The sequence below is a fragment of the Mchenga conophoros genome, linkage group LG17 (genome assembly GCF_057382185.1).
Source record: "Mchenga conophoros isolate Kocher_MC1m ecotype Shallow Benthic linkage group LG17, M_conophoros_male_GT1.1, whole genome shotgun sequence".
NCBI classification, from domain to species: domain Eukaryota; kingdom Metazoa; phylum Chordata; class Actinopteri; order Cichliformes; family Cichlidae; genus Mchenga; species Mchenga conophoros.
In genome coordinates, this window is record NC_140542.1 from 3,523,592 (window position 1) to 3,536,836 (window position 13,245).

Below are 13,245 nucleotides of genomic sequence, written 5' to 3' on the forward strand. Positions count from 1 at the left end.
AGCAAACCACAGAACAAAAAGTTTTCATATTTTAATTTTCTTTACTTATGCTTTTAGCATGTACAGCACTTTGTGAACTCTGGTTTTATGTTAAAGTGCTTTATAAATAAAGGTGGTATGGTATGGTATGGTATATTCAGTTTTTTGATGATGGGTTTAATCGCTCCATTATTTAAAAAAAAAAAAATTGGATTCACCGTTTGTTCATGATAGTAATGCTTTATCAAAACCTTATTATTTAAATGCTCAAAGATTAAATTATTCAGAATATAAAATACATATAAAAAGGAAAAATACTAATCCATGAAAAAAGGAGGAGGAAAATAAGAAAAATGGCAGATGTCATTTCTGGGATGGCAAATATTGTCATCTGCCATCCCAGAAAGTGATGAGGCCTGTGTAACATCGTAGACTCAGCTGTTAACTCATATTGCACAATAATAAATCTGAATAATTAAACCAGTTATAGTATTTCTGGACCAGACTGGGGAGGCTGTCAACCTTTATTTTTAAGAAAGACATTTTTGAGCAATAACTGAGCAAACAAATCGATATCGAGCTGCAAAACATATTTCAGCTTTACAATAAAGCCTAATTTAGCAGAAATACAACAATAAAATACAAATTAGTCTAACATTACGAATAGGGGTAAATAATTAAAATCTTTTACTACAATACTGTTATTGCCAACAAAATGGTATAATTGTGAAATGGAGAGGGTGGGGGGGGGGGGGGGGCAACGATTTAGGAGAGTCCAATTTACCCGCACAATCCACCAATATTAAACCAGTCTGTCGGTATTGGAATTTATCAACCAGTAAATGAAAATCGGAAAACGACATTACTGACAGCAAAAACAGTGTTGATACACAGTTTGGTCTGTAGGTCTCCTGTAGACGAGACCTATGCTCGAAACTCTACAAACACAACAACAGAGTTGGGCAAAGACTAAATAAGTAAGTAAAGAATGGCGCACAATAAATGTCAGGGGAGTTTTTTCATTTCTTGAATATGGAAGGGAAAAAAGATATCTGCAAATATACTGTTAAACCACCAAATATCGGTATCGGGATTAAAAACCCTATATCGGTTAGACTGCAATAGCGCGAGTCTTAGTATCATAGGTTGATAAGAAATGAAACCTCTAGCAGGCTACCAGCTTTGAGTAAAGTACAATTTCTTATTGTTTAGATGTTTCCTGTACGAATCCTGTGTATGCACCGAAATCACCGATTCATCTAAATAAACTACTGGCACCTGCACCGACTCCACAGGTGCCATGTACATCATTTGGCTAAGGCATCCAAACAACCAGCAATTGCTAATAAAAGTCATCCAGCTGCTCAACTGTTATTGGATCCAGTGTCTTAATCTCAGTGAACCTATATTATTATATTATACTATATAAATTTGAATGCACCCTTTATTACAATATTACACACTAATTGCTGCTTCACAGTAGTAGAAGGACTCCACACTACTGAGAAATCATTCAGTACAGACATGTTGAACTCTGCACACATCAGCTTTTTAAAGCTAAAATAGCCCAAGTCTGTGTCAGACTGAAAGAGAATAAAATCATGTAGGCCAAAGAGTGACTAACATTAAACATGTAGGCACAGGCAAATGAGAATCCAGCACTTCACTCTGTCATTGTTCTTCCCCTTAGTGAGAACAGAAATAATTAAAATTCTGACAGTGTACCTGTGAAAATACAGAGAATGAAAGATAAAAAGCAGCATCTGTATTGGGCTATGAAACTAATAGTAACTTTGCACCAATAAATATCTGTCAGCCTTTCCTGTAGCACAGATTAAATCTTATCCATAAACAAAACCAATCTTATAAATATAAGAAGCCTTTAAATAGCACCTCTGTGTCCACATTTGAGTAGCTTAAACTCTTTTAAAGGTTCGACTCTAAAGGATGCGCAAGCTGATCTAACAACGAAGAAAAAGACAGGAAAATGGTGTTTACACCTCAGGTTGACTCACTAGGAAGACCTGGCTAAAAATATTCTTCAGTTTATTTCAGATTTTAGATCACCCTCCCCTCAGACAGCTCAAAATAATATGATGCGTGTCGAGTAACTACTTGTCTTTAAAGAGTCTCGGTATGCACTTTCAGTTTCTGTTAAACAGTTTGTGTCACCGATGTCAACTTTAATACCCATTTGTCTGACACAGTCTGCGTTTGTCCCTCAAAAGGACAAGTTCTGAGTTTGCAGTAGCAGCACTACTGAGTTATAAGGTCCATTAAGTTAATTTGCATTTGCTTTACCTTTATGTTAAGATAGTAGTCTGTGATACCATGGGTGCAGTGGGTTGCATGTTAGGACAGACAAATGTGCAAAGAGAGGATGCTCTCTAGATTGTTAAAATAAATATCTTTAAAGCCAACCTGAATCTTTCAATAGATGAACAGACATAATCCGATTTATGCCAAAGTGCCTCACACACACAGACTCATGAGGTGAAAATACCAGCCATTCCATCACAGCTAGTATTCAGAGCATCCAGAGCTGTAACTTCACTCCAGACTTTTTTTCTTTCTATAATCATCGCAATTACTCGTGGGAGAAAAACGTGAAGCACCATCATCAAGTGTGTGTCCTTGCATGAATAAAAGGCTTCTGGATACAACAAGGAGACTCAGCATCAGTAGTATAGATTTATCTGCTCTGTAACAGCAGCATGTGGATGGGAATGCTAAAGAATGCTCCTAGAGTGTCAAGGAGACTGTGGTGACCTCACAGCGTTAAGTGTGATTATGGGAGAAACACTGCGGCTGCCTCAGTCTGGCTCATCATAGGCAGAATAAACCATCCCTGCTACAGAGACAGGGAGAAAAATCACAGAGAGAACAGAGCCACGAATCCACTACTGAGCTGCACAAAAAATGTGTATGACGCATGCAGCTTCAGTCAAATAATGTGTGTCTGTTTGTGTGCGATACCTCTTGCATAACAGAAACAGGAGAGATGATATGAGGCAGAGATGCCGGCACATTCAGCTTAAGGTTGCAATCATTCTACAGTATATATGGAAGGATCACTAGGGAACAGACATCACTGGGGAAGTGCAGAGGCTACAGAGATGAGTGATAACCTTGTGACCCTAGAATAACCTTTAAAGAAGAAAAAAAAAGTGCAACCTGAAGATCCTAATCATTGTTTCTGCACGATCGCTGCTATCAGCAGCTTCATCTAAACGTGGAAAATCATCAGCTACCTCTATTCTGAAACTGGACAAATTCTGAGAAACTAGCTGGTATCAGACCACGTCATCAAGCTGTAGTGAGATGTGACCTCAGTACATCAGAATCTGATTTTAACAGAGCCATTCTACATATACAGAGATAACGAGATGAGGTTAATACACGCAGGAACATAACAGAATACATTTATCCTCGTGACATGCAGGTAAACTGAAACGGACAATCGGTGTGCTTGTTCTGAATCTGAATTCTGAACAAGCACACAGGGAACCACACCGATGCAGCATGCACGTGTGCTACACGACAACAGCGGAGCTGAATGGAGGACCTACCTCATGCGGCTCGCGCAGCAGAAAGCACCATCGCATTCACAACACAGCTTCTCAGAGACGGAGAGAGAGAGGCAGAGAGAGAGAGACATGGAGGTGACATCACCATATTTCTCTCCGTCTTGCTCTGAAATGTAGGCTAGTGCTGCAGGGCTGCCGGTGTCAGCAGCAGAGCAGCAGTGAGAGCTTCCTCTGTGCGTGCGAGTGCAATGACAGAGAAGAAGAGTCCGCTCTACGGAAGCTACGACTGCTGCATGTGACTTAAATATACTCAAGGGTCACAATACTTAATACCAAAGTATTAAAAATACCTGTGTAAGAAGTGCATCTGAATCAACTGAAAAGCAAATACACAAAATCACAGGTACACCCAGTCTGACTCATGAACATTCACTATCCAGCAGGTGGCTTCTACGTTTATTATTATTATTATTATTATTATTAGGGCCGTTCGATATAACGATATAAAAACATCTATCGTATCATTTTACGCTATCATTTGTTTCGTGGTGTCATAAAATAAACTGTTTACGGCAATCATGGTTTTGATGGTCACTGTAGTGGCTATATTAATTTCTTAAAGTTCTCTCTTTCTCTTATATTTAATATAACCACACTATATTAAGCGGACAGACAAGCACCTGTTTTTATGCGTTGTCGTTAGCAACAACGACGGTAACACCATCGCCTGTCCGCTTGTTTAATTTCCACATAAACCTTTCACAATAAAGCTCAAGATCCTGTTGAGACTTTTCAAAATAAACTGAATCACGTGAAAGAGTATGCAGTGTTTATGGATGAGAAGCAAAAAAGAGCAGTCAGGTGCTAAAAAATAAACCTTAGACTCAAACGTTAGAACAGGCTTCTCCCCGCAGCACGCTGTGTAATAAATACTCACAAAGAAAACGGCGTCCGTTACAACTTATGTCTAAAAATGCATCGTTTTATGGATCGGTTGAAACACTCGACTCCAGCTACACGACGTCCAGCTGGAAACACTTCATCAAGTCGAGCTGCCCGAGATTCACAGAATTTACAGAAAATGTTACATTTTTGTGATTTATTGGGACGATATATCAGGAGATGAGATTTTGGTCATATCGCACAGCCCTAATCATCATTATCATTATTATTATATATGCTCTTCATATGAAAAACCTTGCTACACACATTAGATAGCACCATGTACCCCTACAGTAAAGCTGCCAAGTGAAAAAGTCAACAGAATCAGAATATTGTATTCATCACTAAGGAAATTATCTAAAGCAACAAATGCTAGAATTAGAAGAAGATGCAGCTTCAAATTGTTCAGTAATTTCTCCCTGTTCCTGAAGCCACGAGTGACATTATTTATAATAACTTGTATTGGTGTTATTACAGCTGTGTTATTGAAAATAGCAAATTCTGAAAAAAGAAAGTCACCTACAAACAGCAAAGGAAAAGGACCCGGACAGCAGCATTTTAAAAAATGTTCCTCTTGGGGAAGATGCCAAGAAATCATTTTATAGGTTTCATAGTTCTATACTTACGAATAAAAAGAAACCCAGCAGTTAACAAATCATAGTGGTTGAAAATATTTTTCGTTATCCACATCAACATCTGCTGCCCCATGTGTGAGTGACAAGAGAAGCTCAAACCTCCGGTAAAGTGATACTCCTATTACCAAGCCTTTCACTTTGGGTAAGCAGTGTTGAGGTAAGTCAACAACTCCACTGTGTAATCTAATGTTACCAACAGCCACCGTGAAGGACATGTTGACAGGGGTGATTAACTTAGTAATATCAAGTGACTGGTGTACACAAGCCAGAATTTCATTCTAATATCCTTTCATTTTACCACAACACTGAAATAGGTGAGTGTCATAGTGATGAAAGATGTCAGTAATATTCACCATTAGTTGTTCAAGTTGAGCTTGATCTTTAGACGAAAAGATTCACAGTTGCATTTATTTTGAGCTGATATTGTTCAGCTTTGGTAGAGTGTATGTGTGACAACAATAATAGGAAAAATGCATTAATTCAACATCTAACATCTTTCTTTTGTTACCAGATATTTCAATATTTTAAACTTTAAAAGAAAACTACACTTTGGGTAAACGTTCAGGTTTCTCCTGTCCCCCTGTGTTATATGTGGCTACTTTTTACCTGCATTTTGACACCAGTCTCATCTTCACGTTGATACTTTGGGTGTCAGGTCATTTTTGAACATGCCATTTGTCGAATGGAGAAACAACATTGGTGTTCATGTTCTTTAGTTGTACTCATGTGCTAGATGCATTTTTGTCTTTAGCAATTGATAACACCCTTTGGAAATAAAAAAAAAGGAGCATTATGGTTAACAATAAACACTCATTCATATTTGACTGGGTATTTCCAGAGCAAAACTACACTACAAAAGACCCACACGGATCACCAGAGCTGGCTATAATGACTTCACAATTGTTCTTCTAATTTCCTGGCTAAGTGGATTCAGCTTTCACCCAGAAGCCCCTCACAGGTAATACAATCTTGTGTCTCATCGCATTAAAATAAATCTTCCCAGTCTTGCCCTTATGTTGTGTTTATACACCAGCCTTCCATATGTCTGAACCCCAAAAGCTCTGCCCTGGTGTTTGCTAATTTTGGAAGAATTCTGTGGGAATCTCGTGGACACAGAGAAATAACACAGTTGGTTTGGATATTTTAAGATTAACGTCTCAGTGCTCTGGGTACTAAAAGTGTATGCACAGCATGCAGGATGTGTGTGTTCCTATATTAGTGAGTGTTTGTGTGTACTGGTCCAGCTGTGGGGGGAACAAGCTGCTCACAAAAGCACCCAGCTGTGTGCTTCCTGAGGGAAGAACAGTCAGGTCAGAGCTGAGGTCATGACGATTCTACATGTGCAAAAAGTGAGCACACACAAACCATACCTCAGCCCTGTAGATGAAATGTCAACAGACACGCTGATCAAATGGTAAACTGTAAGAGGAAATTTGATTATTTTATCCATAGCACCTGAGAGCATCCTGAGGGCACCAGCTATTTTTAGCAAACAGAGTCATTCAGCATTGTTGACCTCTGTAGCCCTGTGACACATTTTTCAGTGAATTTACATAATTAAGTCGGAGCAACTTCATGACCTGTATTGTTCTTATGCTTGTCTGAGTGTTGTTTCCCTGAAGGGGTAAACAGTCTGGCTTCTATAAGATTACACAAATTCTCTGGAAACTTTATCAAATACCATTAAAGGGCCAGAATTTTCCTCAGTTATTACAAAAAATAAATTAAGAAAAAAAATTAAAACCTCCTTAAATAGGAGGAATTAATGAGCTGAATTACACAACTGTGTGGAGCAACAGTAACAGAAATTCGAGGGAATCTTCAGGACCTGATTTGACGCACAAATACTTTTATCAGATTCACAACTAAATATTCCACAAAAGTTCAAAATGAAATTAACCTGAACAATTTCCTGATGTATTAAAATCTTAACACACAATTAACTCTCATTCTGAAAGGATGTAAAAATTAAAAACATAAAAGCACATGACAATCACGTTTTTTCCTACACAGACACTTTCACTGGGTCCAGATAATGGTCACTCAACTCCATTCAGTGACTCGTTTTAATTCATTTTTTTAATATGGTGCCAAATTACAACAGTCCCTTCAATGCGCTTTATATTATAAGGACCCTACAATAACAAAAGAGAAAAGCCCAATATTGAAACAACCCTATATGACCAACCACTTGGCGATAGTGGGAAAGAAAAACACCCTTTAACAGGAAAAAGACCTCCATCAGAGGTTCAGGGGGTGGCAGCCATCTTCTGCGACTGACTGGGGGTGAGGGGAGGGAGACTGAACAAAGGAAAATGAACACTACCTTGACAGCTTAGCTATTACCAATCACATTTACCCAGCCTTTCCAGTCTTGTGTTTCCCTATTGACACAGTGGGCGGGTCGCTGTTGCAAGGGCCCTCGATATCAGTGAGTCTTTTTTTATTTCACAGCCAAACCAAATCAAACTCCAGCTACAGTTCTTGGTCTACTCCAGAGGTCGGCTGTGAGATCTGCTGAGTTAACCAGTCTAAAGGGAATAGCATGGTTGTGCACTCGTGCTGCACACTGTTTTGCAGAATGTCTTTCACATGTTGTAACTGTTACGCTCACCAGGGTGAAGTGTCAAAATATGTGGGACTACATTTAGTGAGCTATTCCAACCAAAGCTATAACATACGGACCTGAGTGTCAGTAAAAACTCATACTCTGTCCAATACAGCCACTGTGTATGTTTCTCATGCTGCTTTTTTTTTTAATCTTTGATGTTTACTTCTTCCCATTCTTGAACCGCTTCCATTGCTTTCTTTCCTGTCCACTTTCAATCATTCAGCAATCTGCACCCTTTGTGTTTAATTCACACCAAAAATCTACCATGTGTAAACAAACACAAACACAACTATGAACTAGGGCTGCCACAAACGATTATTTTGATAGTCGACTAGTCAGATTATTTTTGCGATTAGTCGACTAATCAGATCATCATCCATTGGACGTACAGCGTACAGCTTATTGCACCAGCAGCATCTGCTCTTATATAACTATCATTAACTTACAGCCTATTAGTGTTTAAGGTGCTAACTAAAAATAAAGACAAGATGATAGTTTATTAAATTTTAATGAAATTTTCAGATTGTTTTGGTGAAGTTTAATAAACTCCTTGCTATCTAAAATATAACAGGACACCGGAGTAAATTCTGGAGCATCTCACACTTCTGATAATCAGCTGTCTGCTTGACGTTTATTCAGCTGTGTAAAAACTATAACTTTAATCTCAGCCAAACCGAACAAATAAAATACTAAAAAAAGCCAAACAATAACATTTTTAAGTTATCTAAGTGACTTATATATCATGTTTAATCTGAGTAGTGAAAGACGGCGGTGGGTTTGAAAACGACTTGATAAACTGAGCAGATATTTGAGGTTTACACAGCTACATTCCTGCCTGAAAATATGTTAAATGTTTATTTTGTGACCCAGAAAGATAATAGGAGTAATATTAAAACTAACTAGCTGCCCCCATTGTTGGAAACTGAGCTGGGCTGCCTATGAATTCTGGGACAGAGCTACTTCTTCTTCTTCGGGGTTTATCGGCAGCTGGCATCCTTGTACATGCAGTGCTGCCATCTTCTGTTTCAGTCCGTTATTACACTCTTAAATCCTGCTACTTATTCCTGCGTTTTTTGGGATCTTAGAAAGCTTCAAACGATGCGTCAACTATTAAACCAGTCGTTGACGATTTTGATAGTCGACGTAATCGTGACTAGTCGACTAATCGTTGCAGCCCTACTATGAACCCCTCTTTAGAGGGTCAGAGTTCAGAAACTTGATTCTTAAAAGTATCGGCAGAGGAGCAACAGTCTGGAGTTGCCCCTGGTGAAAGGCGGCGGGCTACGGTATGTTGGGGTTTCTCCCAGTGGACGAGACGGTTTGTTCCCTTCGCCTTTGGGTCAAGGAACGGGTCTTGACCGTTGTCTGCGCTTATGCGCCAAGCGGCAGTTCAGCGTACCCAGCCTTCTTTGAGTCTCTGGGTGGGGGCACTGGAGGGTGCTCCTCCTGAGGACTCTGTTGTCCTATTGGGAGACTTCAGTGCTCACGTGGGCAATGACAGCGAGACCTGGAAAGGCGTGATTGGGAGGAACAGCCTCCCAGATCTGAACCCGAGTGGTGTTTTGTTATTGGACTTCTGTGCAAACCACAGTTTGAGGCGACTCAGGAGGGGAAAGCGGTGCTCTACCTGGAGTGCTGCCGACTTTGACTGAGAAAATTGGCGGGCGGTCGAAGGAATACTTCGAGGACCTTAATCCCACTGGCACGTCTTCTGTGGCAGAAGCAGAGTCTGGGGACGAAGGGGATGACCCGCCAATCTCTGTGGGCGAAGTCACTGAGGCAGTTAAACAACTCCTTGGTGCCAGAGCCCCTGGGGTTGATGAGGTCCGCCCCGAGATCCTGAAGGCTCTGGATGTTGTAAGGCTGTCTTGGTTAACACGTCTCTACAATGTTGCGTGGAGATCAGGGGCAGTACCCCTGGACTGGCAGACCAGGGTGGTGCTCCCCATCTTTAAGAAACCTCAGATGCAGGAGAAACAATGCGGTTTTTGTCCTGGTCGTGGAGCACTGGATCAGCTCTTTATCCTCTCGAGGATACTTGAGGGTGCATGGGAGTTTGCTTGGAACGGTTCGCAGCTGAGTGTGAAGCGGTGGGAATGAGAATCAGCACCTCCAAATCTGAGGCCATGGTCCTCAGCCGGAAAAGGGTGGAGTGCCCACTCCAGGTCAGGGACAAGTTCATGCCCCAAGTGGAGGAGTTTAAGAATCTTGGGGTCTTGTTCACGAGTGATGGGAGAAGAGAGCGGGGGATCGACAGACAGATTGGTGCAGCGGCCGCAGTGATGCAGACGCTGCACCGGTCTGTTGTGGTGAAGAGAGAGCTGAGTGTAAAAGCGAAGCTCTAAATTTACCAGTCGATCTACACCCCTACCCTAACCTATGGCCACGCACAGTGGGTAGTGACTGAAAGAATGAGATCGCGAATTCAATTCAATTTTATTTATATAGCACGAATACAAGCGGCGGAAATGGGCTTCCTCCGAAGGGTGGCTGGCCTCTCCCTTAGAGATAGGGCGAGAAGTTCAGCCATTCAGGAGGGGCTCAGAGTAGAGCCGCTGCTCCTCCACATTGAAAGGAGCCAGTTGAGGTGGTTTGGGCATCTGACAAGGATGCCCCCTGGGCGCCTCCTGGGTGAGGTTTTCCAGGCGTGTCCCACCAGGAGGAGACCCCGGGGCAGACCCAGGACGCGCTGGAGAGATTATATCTCTCGGCTGGCCTGGAAACGGCTTGGTGTTCCCCCGGACAAGCTAGAGGAGGCGGCTGGGGAGATGGAGGATTGGGCTTCTCTGCTTGGGCTCCTGCCCCCGCGACCCGGCCCAGGATGCATGCATGCAGTCGCACACCCCCCCCCACACCTTTTCCACAGATTGAATCTAAACCTGTAGGAAACACTTCAGATTTTATACTTGCAGTCTATAACCTGATAATCTATTACTCGTGGCATCCATTAAAAGTAGGTCTCATTGTCAAGGGTGACCTGACTGCATTAATTAGAAGACCACTACAGTCAAGTTCTCCCTCAACACTTCCCTAAATCTTTGCCAAATAAGCTTTGCAATGAGAGGCTATCTGAATATATCTGACCTTGGTGGATGGTGCAAAAGTCATAGCCATGTAAGAAGATTACACCACTGTAATAGAAAGCCTTTGAAGGGTGTTAATAAGAATGCAGGCATTTTAAGAAAGAACAAAAAATGTATAAAGCAGAGTCGGTTTTCCTCCCTTTAAGCTCAGCTAGAACACTGTAACCAAAGTCTAATCAAGAACAGAGCACAGTCAAAGGCTTAACCATCCAACAATACCTCAGTTCAACTTCTCATTGTTATTGTTGCTGGCGACTTCAACCACACCAACTTAAAGTCAGTCCTCCCCAGATTCCACCAACATGTCTCCTGCCACACCAGAGGAGACAAGACTTTAGACCATGTGTATTCCAACCTGGCTGGAGCCTACAAAGCCACACCCCTCCCCCACATTGGACAATCGGACCATCTCTCCCTGTTCCTTACACCTAGGTATTCACCACTCATCCAACGTGTGAAACCTGCTGTGAGGACAATTAAAGTGTGGCCAGAGGGGACAGAGGCAGTGCTCCAGGACAGATTTAAAAACACAGACTGGAATATGTTCACCCACACAGACCTGGACCAGTACGCCTCATCTGTACTGGATTACATCTCCGAAACCACAGACAGTGTCACCACCCAGAAACGGATCACCATGTACCCCAACCAGAAGCCTTGGATGAACCGGGATGTTCGTCTCCTCCTGAAGGCCCGCAACACTGCCTTTAGGTCAGGAGATGCACACGCCTACAGCACAGCCAGGGCTAATCTAAAGAAGGGCATCAAAAAAGCCAAACACCATTACAAAAAGAAGGTAGAAGAACACTTCTCCAACTCCAACCCCCGACGAATGTGGCAAGGACTCCAGACCATTACAGACTACAGGACCACCAAACCCTCCCCCGCATCCTCTGATGTCTCCTTCCTCAACGAGCTCAACAACTTTTATGCTCGTTTTGAGCGAGGGAACCCCACAACCACAACCAAAGCAGACATGACGCCAGACCACCAACCTCTGACTCTCTCCCCCACCGATGTAGGAGCGGTGCTGAGCAGGATCAATGTCCACAAGGCTGCAGGTCCTGATGGCATCCCCGGGCGTGTTCTCAGAGCGTGTTCTGGGGAGCTTGCAGGAGTGCTCACAGACATATTCAATCTGTCCTTGGCCCACGCTGTGGTACCGGCCTGCTTCAAATCCACCTCCATCGTCCCGATACCCAAAAACTCCAACCCATCTTGCCTCAATGACTACCGCCCAGTAGCACTCACCCCCATCATCACTAAGTGCTTAGAGCAGCTGGTCCTAGCACACTTCAAATCCTGTCTCCCCCCCACCCTGGACCCCCACCAATTCGCATACCGCCAGAACAGGAGCACAGAGGATGCAGTCTCCATCGCACTGCACTCTGTCCTCTCACACCTGGACAACAACAGCACCTACGCCAGAATGCTGTTTATAGACTTCAGTTCAGCATTCAATACAATCCACCTCTCACAACTCATCAGGAAACTGACAGACCTGGGCATCAGTTCCCTCATCTGCAAATGGTTACTGGACTTCCTGACCAACCGCCCCCAACATGTCCGGCTGGATAACCACTGCTCATCTACCATCACAATGAACACCGGTGTACCACAAGGCTGTGTGATGAGCCCTTTCCTCTACTCCCTCTTCACCCACGACTGCAGACCTGCTGATGGTTCCAACACCATCATTAAGTTTGCAGATGACACCACGGTGATTGGCCTCATCAGTGACAACGATGAGGCCGCCTACAGGGAGGAGGTGGATCGTCTGGCTGAGTGGTGCGACACAAACAACCTGCTGCTTAACACCGAGAAGACCAAGGAGCTCATCGTGGACTACAGGAGGAATGCTGACCCACATCCACCCATCCACATTAAGGGGACGGCTGTGGAGCGTGTGAGCAGCTTCAAGTTCCTGGGAGTCCACATCTCCGAGGATCTCACCTGGACGACCAACTGCTCCAAGCTGGTCAAGAAGGCTCACCAGCGCCTCTTCTTCTTGAGGACTCTGAGGAAGAACCACCTGTCCTCAGACATCCTGGTGAACTTCTATCGTTGCACCATCGAGAGCATCCTGACCAACTGTATAACAGTCTGGTACGGGAACTGCTCTGCCTCGGACCGGAAGGCGTTGCAGAGGGTCGTGAAAACTGCCCAGCGCATCGCCGGAGCACCACTTCCTGCCATAAAAGACATCTACAGGAAGCGGTGTTTGAAAAGGGCTGGGAAAATCATCAAAGACCCCAGTCACCCATCACATGGACTCTTCACCCTCCTGCCCTCTGGGAGGCGCTACAGGAGACCACCAGGTACCGGAACAGCTTCTTCCCCACAGCTGTCAGACTCCTGAACTCTGCCTCCTGACATCTGACCCACGTTAAACTCATGGACTGAACATACACACACACAAGGGACAACTGTACCCTCAAACACACAATAATAACATGGAGTGAACCACC

General features: G+C 43.2%; 1 protein-coding gene across 3 annotated transcripts in view; it reads right to left on the reverse strand.

Moving 5' to 3' along the window:
• The window catches only part of osbpl8 (oxysterol binding protein-like 8), a 107,140-nt gene that overhangs the window by 76,819 nt on the left and 17,076 nt on the right, over positions 1 to 13,245 (reverse strand). Inside the window, exon 1 of one of the 3 annotated variants that reach the window (XM_085250911.1) lies at positions 3,549 to 3,687. The exons of the other annotated variants lie outside the window; for them this stretch is intronic. The gene's annotated coding sequence lies outside the window, so the exon portion shown is untranslated. Of the gene's footprint in view, positions 1 to 3,548; positions 3,688 to 13,245 lie in introns of those variants that run through there. 3 annotated transcript variants of the gene reach the window in all.